Raw genomic sequence first — 13,118 nt, forward strand, 5'->3', positions numbered from 1 at the left:
TATGGTTAGCATAGTAAGTTTCACCTATGATTGAATTCTTCCAGTGATGGACAACTCACTGTCTTATGAGCTATCCCATTCTTTTGTGAGACAGCTCTTCTTATCAGAAGGCTTTTTCCTTACATGGAGCTGAACTCTAGCTCTCTGCAAAGTATATCTTCTGGTTCTAGTCTTGTCTTCTGGAGGCAGAGAGCATGGTGTCAGGGCGAGGGCATAAGCTGTTGAATCACAGAGCCCAGTGTTCTAACCTACCAACTGTCCACTTGGGCAGAATAACTCTCTCCCAACCTCAGTCTTTGTATCAGTCAAAGTGGGGCTACCTCCCTGGCTTCAGTTAATTTGAAGATAAAGTGAGATAGTGAAAAGAAAAAGGACATGCTAGATCTACATGTACTGTTATAGAAAGATGATTTTGGCATATTGTCAACTGGACAAAACAGGTTTCAGAAGAAATAAGCATAAGAAGATTGGGAAATTGGGTGAGAAATAGAGCAAACTTAAGAGTGGCCATCTCTGGTGGGTGTGACTAGCACAGCTTGTCACTCAGATGTTACATTCTGCCATGATGGTTAAAACATTTTTTTCAGCCGGGCGCGGTGGCTCACGCCTGTAATCCCAGCACTTTGGGAGGCCAAGGCGGGCGGATCACAAGGTCAAGAGATCAAGACCATCCTGGCCAACATGATGAAACCCCGTCTCTATTAAAAGTACAAAAATTAGCTGGGCGTAGTGGCGCACGCCTGTAGTCCCAGCTACTCGGGAGGCTGAGGCAGGAGAATCGCTTGAACCCGGGAGGCAGAGGTTGCAGTGAGCCGGGATTGTGCCACTGCACTCCAGCCTGGCGACAGAGCAGGACTCCATCTCAAAAAACAAACAAACAAACAAACAAAAAAAAAAAACATTTTTTTCAAAAATGCATCATATTTAGAATCACAAAAAAAAAGTCAAGACTTTCCATTTTAGAAAGAAAAAGATGAAATATCCAGAATATTTTATGTCCAAAAATGGAGACCACCTGTATCAATTTTGGTGTGTCTTTCCCTACAGGATGTCTGAATCTTCAAGGCATATCCTGAAAGGATTTTGTGCCAGCGTTTATCTGAAAAAAAAAAAAAATGGCTCCAAACATCTAACAACAATGACAAAATCAGTGACTGCTTTAGGTCCTGCCCAGTCTGCCTCAGGGCCTTTGCATTTGTGGCATGTGTGATATTAACAGGGTGGGCACACCTGAAACACAACCATCCACAAACACACTTGCATGTGACGGGCAGAGATGTTAAGTGGGGAGAGAGGTTTGAGTGGGAACTTCATGAGTGGTCATTTTATTGATAAATATCCTGCCCAGATGATAGCATTTGCTTCCTGACGCTACCTCCTATGTTTGGAGACTCACAAGTGTACCTGAGTGACAGGGCCTCCCAAACATGCTTTATATCTTCCCCTGGGTGACATGTTGAGTCTTTGGAAGCACATTGGGTATATGGGTTTTATAAAATAAAAGCAGCAAATGACAAGCAAAATATGTTAAGTTATGATCGAACATCTGTGTGCCCCTACAGTATGCCAGGTGCTGTGAGGAAAATCAATCACTCTGAGTCCTGCCCTCAAGAAGCTTGTGCCAAGCAGATAGACACAAGTCCCAAATCAGAACATGCAGATGATGCTTCAGGAGCACTTTGCGCTGAGCCTGGGGGGAAGAATAGAATAGGATTCCTGGAGACAGAGGAGCAGAGAAGGATGCTCTGAGCTGACAGATTTGCAAGAGTAAAAGAGTGAAAGCAAGGAAATTAGTCAAGCAGTGTCTGCAGAGAATGCACCAGGGGCAGGGCTGAGATGAGAGATGGTTCTGGAAAGGTTGGTTCTGGCCATCCTGAGAAGCCTGAACTGTCACCATATGACATCAGTAGACCTGTGCTGTAGCACCGGTAGTGTGAATGAGATGAGAGGTGAGGGATTAGATACCAGAAGACCTGTGCATATCAGATTAGTCTCTGGTATGGGACATTTCTGTAAGTGGCAGAAGATCCCAATGCAGAAGCAGAGGGAAGAGGCCCTGAATGGGAGGTTTCAAAATATTTGGTGTTGGATTGGGTTGGGGTGTTTTGCATGGGGAGGGGGCGGTGGTGGTTGAAGGAGGTCGTAAGGAAAGTTCCGACATATGTTCAGTTTTCTCTTCCTGTGCACTGAGCAGAAAAATTTCCCCCAGGAGAACACTTTTGCCCTTTAACAAATATGAAACTGACAGGCCAACACTGTTGCTGAAGTGGAAGGATTTTTTTTTTCTTTTTTAATAACACCTTAAACGATAGTCATGGAAGCCGGCATCCTAAATGAAATACATGTTGCTCTCCGACACCTGACAACCTGACATAATTTAAGAGCAGCTACCAGAAGCCCACAACTGGAATTGCCCATGAATCTGCTCTCCTGGATGGGCTCCAACTGGGTGAAAAAGTGAAGTGGGCTGAGTCCAAAGGGCCTGGTCTTCTCTTCTTATTTGTAGCTGATTGGTGGGGAGTCACTTTCAGAAAACAGAGGAGGCTGTAATTAACTTGATAGGGGTGGTTTCTGGAGTGTTTTTATTCGTCGTCTGATTATTAAACAGATTTATGGCCCTGCCCACTGCTGAAAAGGGACCAAGGCATTTAGTTGAAATTAAAAGTGCAGACAGGGCTGCCTGTTTAGATAATAGCATCTCTTTTTTAATAGATTACTCATCTTCTGCAAAATAGGAGAGAGGAGTTAATTTGTGTGATGAAGTGCTTTCTATTTCTGGGAGCTGGCTGGTGGATGTGACGGCTTGAAGAAGGAGAATAATTCATTCTCAAAATCACCAAAGGCATGTTCAGGCCAAATACCTGCACCTGAGGAGTAGGTTAATTTGTAGTGTGATACCTAAGAACAGGGGGGCCTGTGGTTTCAAAGCAAATGTTTGGGGAAGGTGTATAATCTTTCTTTAGGTTGCAAGTCATTCCAGCCACTCATTTTCAGAAAAAAGGCCAGAGAAATAAACTTAACATGTTAATCTAAGCCATCAGTCCAGGAGGCCTTGATTGTTAAGGGATGGTGAAAAGAGACTGACTTAGACTTGAATTCCAGAGAAGCCAACATGAGCTGTTTGATCTTGGGCAGTAATCTAGAGTCCCCTGAAAGAACCCATGTGCACCAAACCATCATCAAGGAAGACTTTAAACTTAACTGAGCACTTGGTGGAAGAGGCAGAGAAGGGGTTTTACATCACATACTCTATAGCAGCCCACTCGCAATCTCTCTAGACATTCCTGCTCTCCAAAGTCCCCTAGGCCACACCGCTGGGGACTGTCTGCCCTCTCACCCTTCCTTCCACACCACACTCAGCCTTACTGGTTCCTCTCTCCTTTTTTCTAAATTTTCCCCCCAGAAATTTATTTTGTCAATGGAACATGCCCATTAGCATTCCACCCAAACTCCTCTTCACTTGTTGTCAGCTACCACCCAAAACCACCTAGAGGCAATACACTATTCTTTCCAAGCTGAACTCTAGTGAAAGGAATTGTCTCCATCTCTTTGCTGTCTCCCCCCATGCTTGCCACTGCACTGACTTGTCCAGGAAGGCATGTATATCAAGAGCAGATAGTACTCGTTTTGGTTGGAACTCCACCAGCAGTTGTTTGTTGTTTTAGACAATCATGTCATCAACAGCAGTGTTGCTTAGGGCACTTGAGTTGCCAGCCCTGTCTGTTAGGTAAAATAATATGCAGTCCAATATATGGCACTTACAAGTGTGAGCATTTGGCTTCTTCTCTGTCTTCTTGTAGTCAGCCTAAGCATTTATGTTGAAACACATATTATTTTATTATTTCTCCTTTACATCACAATTGGTACATTATTAGAATTTTTGGAAATGGGTGTAGGCAGGTTATACTACATATTAATTTTATTTTAAGGTATTAAAGGGTGCCATATAAAACAGCTGTTTCATAAAGGGGCATTGAGTTGGAGAAGGTTGAAAACCCCTGAATTTTCCTTTAAACTGGAGCTACAAGGTAAAAATAAAAATTTTAAAAAAGAAAAAGAAAACCCCTGAATTAGAGGGTGAGTGAGTCAGCCGGATGTTGGAGCTATGTTGGTCTTTGACTAAGGGGGTTAGGTCCAATTCCCTCAGATCTGCTGTGTCCTTGATGTTTTCCAGCTGCTGAGACAATAGGCCCGTAGATACCAAAAGCTCCAATACACACCTTTTCCTGGCAACTCTTATGGTGGTAGGAAAGACAACTAAAAAAGGCCCTCTGGAGTCTTTGGGAGAAGGAAATTGGCTATTTGGGAATAACCTCTTCCTCCACCTATTGGTACTTCAGAGATCTCAAGTCAACAGAAAATGATTCTGGTAATGATCTATTGAGGTAAGCAATGCAATGATAGTCCTGTGTATAAAACCCTGGGCACATTGTTGTCCATTCTCAGAAGGCTAATAACAATAGCAATAGTAACCATGGTATGTCATGCACAGTACTAGCCTTGGGTCAGGGGCCGTGGCAGAGGACCACCTGTCTCAGGATCAAGTGGGCCACCTTTTAACATTATAGGTTCCAGGCTGTGCCCTAGGCCAGGGTTTTTCAGATGGTAGGAGTAGACCCATTGGAAGGTCATAAAATCAGTTTACAGGGTCATCATGTCCAGGATTTTAACAAAAATAGAATACAAGAGGATAGAATAGAAAAAAATAAATGTATCCCAGTGAATCACACCTTGTATTTCAGTTATATGTGTGTGTATACTTTTGTATATATTTGTTTCAGGTCATGATGTAAAATGTATTTCTTTCTATGAGTCACAGTCAAAGGTTTGAAAGCCACTGTTCCCAGACATGTAGAATCAGAATCTGTGAGACTACCTCAGCATCTGTGTGGAAACCAGTTTCCCTGGGGGTTCTTGGGACTGAGGTTTGATAACCTTTGCTGTGAGCCCTATTGGGATATGTGTTCATTTGTCAGACCTTTTCTCACTTGAAGGTGAGAGGACGGAAACAGAGCAGCCAGGCTAGGTGGAGACCAGTGTGAATCTGAGGGCTGTGCTGAGAGACAGGAGGAGGGATGGGAGGGCACCCAAGCCAGCACCCACCCGCTCGCAGGTTTGCTGGGGTAGGGGGCAGAATAGTCTTGGATTCCTTAAAGAACTTCAGTTTTGGCCAGGCACAGTGGCTCACACCTGTAATCCCAGCACTTTGGGAGGCCGAGGCGGGCGGATCATGAGGTCGGGAGATCAAGACCATCCTGGCTAACATGTTGAAACCTCGTCTCTACTAAAAATACAAAAACAAAATTAGCTGGGAGTGGTGGCGGGCACCTGTAGTCCCAGCTACTCAGGAGGCTGAGGCAGGAGAATGGCATGAACCCAGAAGGCGGAGGTTGCAGTGAGCCGAGATCGTGCCACTGCACTCCAGCCTGGGTGACAGAGCAAGACTCCGTCTCAAAAAAAAAAAAAAGAGAGAGAGACTCAGTCTCAAAAAAAAAAACAAAAAAAAGAACTTCATTTTTCCATTATTCTATCAGGAAACATGGGATTCTGGTTTTGATCATTTAGAGTTCCTAATATGATCAAGATGGCCTAGGTTGATTTTTCTAAACTCAGCTTTGGCATTATGTCACACCAGTGATCTGACCCTCAAACCTTTAGCATGCCTAAGAATCACAGGGAAGGCTTGTTAAAATCCGGCTCAGTGGGCCCCACCCATCTGCTTCAGTAGGTTTAAGGTGAGGCCTAAGAATGGACATTTCTACTAAATTCACAAATAATGCTGATGCATCTGGTCTGGACTCACACTTTGAAAACCACTGTGTGAGATCACCAGAAAGGAATGTACCCAGCATAGATCCTGGCACAGCAGGAGCTCAGGAAATGCTTTCTTGATTAAACTGGACTGAATTCTCCTCAGCAGAGATGCTCTCGCTGAGGTTCAGTCGGCTCTCTGCTTTCAATGGTGCAAGAAATGGCTGGTTGATATTGAATTGTATGCTTTAAATGGGTGAATTGCATAATATGTGAATTATATCTCAGTAAAGCTGTTATCAAAAAGAAGAGGAGGAGGAAAGGAAGGGAAAAAAAAGAAATGGCCGGCTTTCCAAGCTGCTCATCAAAAGTGTCCATTATGCCTGAAATTGTCTTACGAGCGGACTCATGTCAAAGTAAAACAAAGGTCCTCTAGCTGAACTCTGAGCTTCCTTTCAGCTCTGCCACTCTCTAAAATTCCTCCTGGGGCTCTGAGCCGGAAAAAGTATGTCTTTCCTGAAGGGCTGATCTGTTTCCCTTTTCCAAACAGTAAATGATGCTTAAATGCCTGTGCATTTCACCTGCCAAACCTGTCCTGATATAAACATAGCTTTCCTTCTCAACTTGTCTTTTTAATTTTCCTGCTGTTTATATTTACCTGTCTATAAGTTTTTCAAGCAAGGGAAAGCCTTAGACATCCTAGAGGACTAGGGTTGGAAACTGGTATTTGCCAGGCAGAATAGAGAGACTGAGGGCATTGAGAGGTGGTGTAGTTGCATGGTTAATAATAACAGCTTTGGAATCAGAAATACCTGCTGTGATTCCTGGCTGTCACCTACCAGCTGTCTGAAAACAGATTCACACAGAACTTCTATGAGACTCATTTTCTCTTTGTCTAAGAAAGTTGTCACAAGAGAGTGGTCACTAAGAGAGTTGTCACAAGAATGAAATGAGGCCAGGTACAGTGGCTCATGCCTGTAATCCCAGCACTTTGGGAGGCCGAGGTAGGCGGATCACTTGAGATCAGAAGTTCGAGACCAGCCTGGCCGACATGGCGAAACCCCATCTCTACAAAAAATACAAAAATTAGCCAGGCATGGTGGTGCAGGTCTGTAATCCCAGCTACTCAGGAGGCTGAGGCAGGAGAATCACTTGAACCCAGGAAGCGGAGGCTGCAGTGAGCTGAGATGGCACCACCGCACTCCAGCCTGGGTGACAAAGTGAGACCTCGTCTCAAAAACAAACAAACAAAAACCCCAAAAAAATGAAATGAAGCAATGTGTATGATAGACAGCAACAGGGCCTAGGCATGTGGTAAGCACCTGACAAATCTTGACGATGATAAAGGTGAGGGCCCACCTCATCTTAACATTTCCTTTGGTTGGAAACACCGGAGTATCAAAACAGGATAAAAGATGATGCTGTTTACTAATGTGTACCCTCCTCTCTCTCCAAATGGATTGCCAGTACCTTGTGACACACCAAGATTTACAAGTGAATAAGTCTATCCCAGGAAACAGATGAACTATGGTGCTTTAAGAGCAGAAGCCAAGCAGAGCCAAGATTTGACAAGACCCGGGACACCTACAGGTCCCAGAGCCAGTCCAAGCCTCTGCACGGTTAGCAGCACCCCAGCAGCCAGAGAACCAACGCTGGTGATGCTGCTGACTCATCTGGTTGGTGGCCCCCTCCCTGCTTCCCTTCTGCTGCTCCTCCTCTTCTTCCCTCTTGGGCTGCTCCATGGGGTGCTCTCCCAGATGTTCTGCGTCCTGCCAGAGCATGGGACAGTAGAGCTCTTCTACTTTTGGTGCTCCTCAGTGCTGTTTCTGCAAGGCTCAGTGGCATCAGAGATTGAAACTCTGAAATATTCCACTTGGGAATTGATCTGATTACACAGAGTAGTGAAGATTCCTGAACGAAGCAAACTGTATCTGAGTCCTGTCTTCAGCACATAACTTGTTAGCTGTGTAGCCTTGGACAAGAAGTGTTTTCTGGACCTTGTCTTGAAGTGAAGGTGTTGAACTGGGACCTGCTTCCCTCACAGGGTTGTGAAAATCAGATGAGATGAAGGTTCACAGACGCCTCTGGCTTGGGTGCTAGGCACGAGGACACCCTGGTGAGAGGAGCATTCACAGAACTTGCCCTCATAAGCTTAGGGTTGAGTGAAAGAGACAGTGAGGAATTCCATAAATATGCAGGGTAATCTGAGCTGAGTGCCTTGAAGGATGAGTTCCAGGCCTTTGCAAGGGGCTGACCTAGGAACCTGCTGTGGTTTGGGTACATCAAGAAAGGCTTTGTAAGGAGTTGAATTGGCACTGGGATCTGAAGGATGAGCAGGAGTTAACTGGGAGGAATTGTATGGAGGCCTTGGGATGTCAACCAATCCAGGTAGAAGGACGAGCATGGGCAGAGAACCTGAGGCTGAAGGAGACATCCTGGGGCCTTTGAACACCAGAAATAAGATAGTAAGGGAGGGAGCATCATTGAGGGAGGGGGCAAGATGAGGCTGAAGAGGAACAGAGACTGACTGTGCACACCTTGCCATATGACCTTTCTTCCAAGAGCCAGGGGAAGCCATTGAAGGGTTTAAATTTAAGCAGGAGAGTGGAAGAGTGACAAGATGCAACGTACTGCTGCTTTTAAAGACTGCTCAAACTGCTACAAACAGACTAGACTACAGAGGGGCGAGCCCTAGCCGGTGCAGTAGGCCGTGGAGTGCAGTGCTCCAGACCAGGCTCAGCAGAGGCCGCCAGCAGGCTGTATTCCTGCCATGTCACTGTCACAGTGCCGGTGTGTGAGAATCTTACTGCTCCTATCTTAGTTTCCTAGGGCTGCTGTAACAGAGAACCAAAAACTGGATGGCTTAAAACAGAAGTTCATTCTCTCACAGTTCTGGAGCCTCCAAGTCCAAAATCAGTGCCATGCTGTCTCTGAAGTCCTCGGGAGGATTCCATGCCTGTTCCCAGCTTCTGGTATTGCTGGCAAGCCTTGGCATTCCTTGGCTCATAGACTCACTACTCCAGTCTCTGCCTCCATCGTCACACAGTATCCTCTCTGTGTGTCTGGGTCCAGATTTCTCTCTTCTTAAAAATATACCAGCCATTGGATGAGTGCCCACCCTAATCCAGTATGACCCCATCTTAACATAACTACATCTGCAAAGACCCTGTTTCCAAATAAAGCCACATTCACAACAACCAGGGGTTAGGACTTCAATATGTCTTTTTGGGGGACATGATTCAAGCCACAACAACTCCTCCTTGTGCCACAGTCCATCCGGTAGAACCATCATCGGAGTCCTAAGAACCCTTCAGACCAGATAGGAGGGAGAGGCTCCACTTTAAGCCAGGAATCAAGAGAGCCAGAGGCCCCAGACACACCACAGTGTGTGTGTGTGTGTGTGTAAACACACACACGTGTGCACACACTCGGGACAGCATGTAGAGAGGACTGTGGGAAGCGTGGGCCCTGAGTTCTGGCCTCACTCAGACCTCACCAGCTGAGAGAGTTGGGGCAAGGCTTTCCCTTCCCTAGGTCTCAGTTTTCTCTCCAGTAATATCAGAAGTGATGTTACCTGCCTGCCCCATTCTCCTCGCATTGGCTCTGAGGAGTCCCGTGGGATAATCAAGTATTTCCTGAGAAGTTACTGCCTGCCCAACACTGAGATAACTTACTGGGAGTGTTCTTGGCAGAGGAACAAGAGTTATACAAGTTGAAGTTGTTACATCCTTCTCCGTTAATCCCCTGGGCTCTTCTCTTACAGCTTGGTGATTACAAGTACAGACTCCATTCGCTTCCAGATCATCCCGTGGGCAGGGACAGAGATGAAACAAGAGACATAAAGCTAAAGGATGGGTCTATGGAAGGTTCATCATTCTATTCTACTTTTTAAATATGTTTGCAGTGATTCTTAATGTTTAAAGTTTAACAAAGAAAACTACAGACTCTGGAGCCAGATTGCCTGGGTTGTAATCTGATACCTGCCACTTACTGTGTGGAGCTTGGAAAAGTTACTTAACCTCTCTGCGCCCTCAGTTTCCTCATCAGCAAAATCAGGGTACTAATTAGTGACTAGCGTCATAGAGGTTTTGTGAATATTAAAGGATTAAACAGGTGTAAAGCTTCTGGGGCTGTGGTTCGAGTGAGTACTAAAAAACGTGTTAGCCATTGTTTGGAGAAAGTGGGCACCAAAGAACTACACGTTGCTATGCTGAAGTAATCACTGTGAGCTTCATGGAATCATGCATTCAGCTTTGGAGATCTTCTAAGTCATGCCTGCTACTTGGAATCTGAGTTTGGGTTTTCTGAAGCAGATTCTGGGACAGTGCAAATAGTTTATTTGGGAGGAGATGCCAGGAAATATCAGCAAGAAAGTACATAAGTAAGAACAGAAAGAGGGGCCACCAGGAAGAGTGCCTGGGACAGGCAGTACTGCGGGACAGGCAGCACTGCGGGCGGCCATGCATGGTCCACTGAGAATTCTGGGAGCCAGCATGGAGCATGTGCTCAGTGTCATCCCACCTGAGGGGTGAGGGAGCTCAGGGGGTTGTTGGCCAAGGTCTGACACATGGACCTCGGCAGCCCCTGGGGCAGAATGGCAGATGCTGGCAGGTCGCGGGCAGGCAGGCATGAGACCAAATGCTGAGAGGGGGTATGGGCGGGGCACCAGATGTGTGTGCCACAGAATCCATCTGTCAGCTCTGATAAGTGCTCATCTAACACCTGTGTAATGCCTTACAATGATGGGCTTTCCCACCTTCAGAATCAGCCTCGGTGTCTATTGGATGGCTCTGAGTCATTATTAAATTAGGGGTAATAAGGATAAAAACAGTTCTGTGCTGTTTACAATCAGGGCAGCCCCTAGAATAGGGGTGTTGAGTATGTGGCATTAGGGATGCTGTGTCAGACACTGAGGCGTCTCTTCTCAGTCCTGACACTTTCATACTGAGCCAGGATACAGCCTCAGAATCTTTCTTAACAGAGCTTTAGGTGTCCCTTGCAAACCCATCAGTGTAGGCACTTTGGTGAAGGCAGGTTATCAGCCCTGCCTTAGGGCTTATGAAGCCGGCGTAAATCTGAGGCTGGAAAAAGCTCTGAGCTAGGTTATAATCATGCTGTGTCAAGGACCCACTGTTTGATTCCAGGTACATTTAACTTCTCTGGCTCTCCCTGCTCTTCTCTGGGTAGAATGAAGGGACTAACTAAAGCGAGGCAGACATGAAGTTTGGTGCAGTAGCAAGAGCCTGCTCTTTTACAATCAAGCAGGGTGAATCTTAGACCTTGGCATCATCATTTATAAACTATGTTCCTTGAGCAGCTCATATCATCCACTCTGAGCCTCGGCATCTCCTTCTATAGTACCCAGTTTGTAGTGGTGGTGTGGGTATCAGAGATAATGTAGATTAAATAGGGAGCTTCACATGCAAGCAGGGGCTCTATAATTGTTCCCTATAATTGTCATCATAATCATCATCATCTTCATTTAAAGTCCCTCCCAGCTCTAAAACTCTATGCCTTTATGAAATGTCCTCATCTAGGAAGATGGTGTGGTAAAATAGGGCAACGGCCCGATTTTGTGTAAATGCGCTGTCTAATAAGGACAAGAGAAGCATAATTGCCCCTAAATAATTGCTCTGACTTTACCACAAGCTGTCAGAAGGCCTTAATTGGTCACTCTGTAATGACTGTGGCCATCTGCATTCGGGGTGATTTAGCGATGGGGCTTTGCCCAAGCAGGGGCCTCAATGATTAGAGCCGGCCAGGGTGATATTTCTCCCTCTGATGGGAGTAGTGGTGTGTGGTACAGGAGATTATCTCATTCTCGTTGTAATGACCTATCAGTTGAACCCAGCCAAGAAGAAGCGGTGGTCACAGACAATGACTATGGATTTTTTTCTTTTTTCGAACATAGTGTTCCTGCCCAAACAGCAGCATATTTGGAGTGTGATCATGCCTCTTGCTTTCTTGTCTTGTTGCCCAAGAAAGTCTCTTTTGGAAAGATTTAGTCCCTCAATTAGGGCAAATTGATTTCTGCTTTCTACAGAGTCAGTGTACCAAAGAGAAGTGGGAAAGGGCGAGGGAAGCCATATTAATCTTTGTGCACAAGCAAGAAAAGACCTGGAGCATTTTTTAGCCTTCTAGCCTCTGGTTGTATGTATGTAGATCATCTTTTCTCTGTATTCTAATTTCTCCTGCCTACAAGATGCCAGACAACATAACACGAAACACACTTCATCTCAATGAAGTTCCTGGTGACAAAAATCAAAGTGATGGAAACAGTGTTTCCCTAAGTGTACCAGCACAAAAGTCATTTTTTTCACTCATTCATTCATTCATTCATTCATTGAGACAAGTTCTTGCTCTGTCATCCAGGCTGGAGTGCAGTGGCTCGATCATGGCTCACTGCAGCCTCAACCCGGTTCAAGCGTTCCCCCCACCTCAGCCTCCTGAAGTGCTGGGATTATAGGCACAGTGCCTGGCCCAGAAGTGAGTTTAAGTCACACCTAAAATATTACAGGTGGTTCAGAGACTTTGCATTAAAAGTAACACTGGATAATGTGGAGGGAAAGCCTTCTCTTTTCAATTCTTTTTCATTCTTCTGATCACCTCAAATGAGGAGCCTTGGTTGGTTTTCCACAGCTCCCTCCTTGATGAAGAGAGGGCAGACTTTAAGCTCATAGTTGTGGAGAGGCAGGAGTATCTGGTAGAAATCTAAAATCTTACAACAAATTCTTATTTGTTGGAGATTTTTAATTATTAGCTCTTTATTAGAAATGATACCAATTTTTCATCTATGGTGTTTAAAGTTTCCTTTTAAAATAAAGTTAATAAAAAGTTTACCTTGTAAAATTTAGTTGACTTTTAAAACAACTAAGTAAATTGTAGTAAAGTAGATGAATGTGGCAAAAATCTAGATGGTAGTATATGATTGTCAGAAACTGGGGAAACACAGCTAGAAGAAGGAAACCATCATGTTTCCACAGCAAACCCAGGAATTTACTGGCCGTATGTCTAATCCTTATGCCTTTTCTTTTTCTTACCAGTTACACTGGCTAGGAATTCTAGTACAATATTGAATAGATGTTGTGAAAGCATACAGCTTTTCTCCTGATCAGAGGAGGAAAGCATTCCACATTTCATCATTAAATATGATGTATGCTGTAGGTTTCTTTTGCAGCCGTCCTAGAGTCTTCGTAAAGGACCCCAAGCCTGATTAAAATCAAGAGACACCAACATTGAGGCTGAGACTTTTAGGAGAAAGAGACTGTCTTTGATATTTATTCAAAACAATTTATCCAGACTTGGGGCAGAAATCCAGCCCACATTAGGATAAGCAAGGAGAGGAATTTGCTGTCTTGTGTAATAAG

The 13,118-nt window shown here is 44.9% G+C and overlaps 1 protein-coding gene across 3 annotated transcripts in view; it reads left to right on the top strand.

Moving 5' to 3' along the window:
* The window catches only part of GALNT10 (polypeptide N-acetylgalactosaminyltransferase 10), a 326,091-nt gene that overhangs the window by 267,491 nt on the left and 45,482 nt on the right, over window positions 1-13,118 (top strand). The window lies entirely within an intron of this gene.

This window comes from Pan troglodytes, chromosome 4 (genome assembly GCF_028858775.2).
Source record: "Pan troglodytes isolate AG18354 chromosome 4, NHGRI_mPanTro3-v2.0_pri, whole genome shotgun sequence".
NCBI classification, from domain to species: Eukaryota; Metazoa; Chordata; class Mammalia; order Primates; family Hominidae; genus Pan; species Pan troglodytes.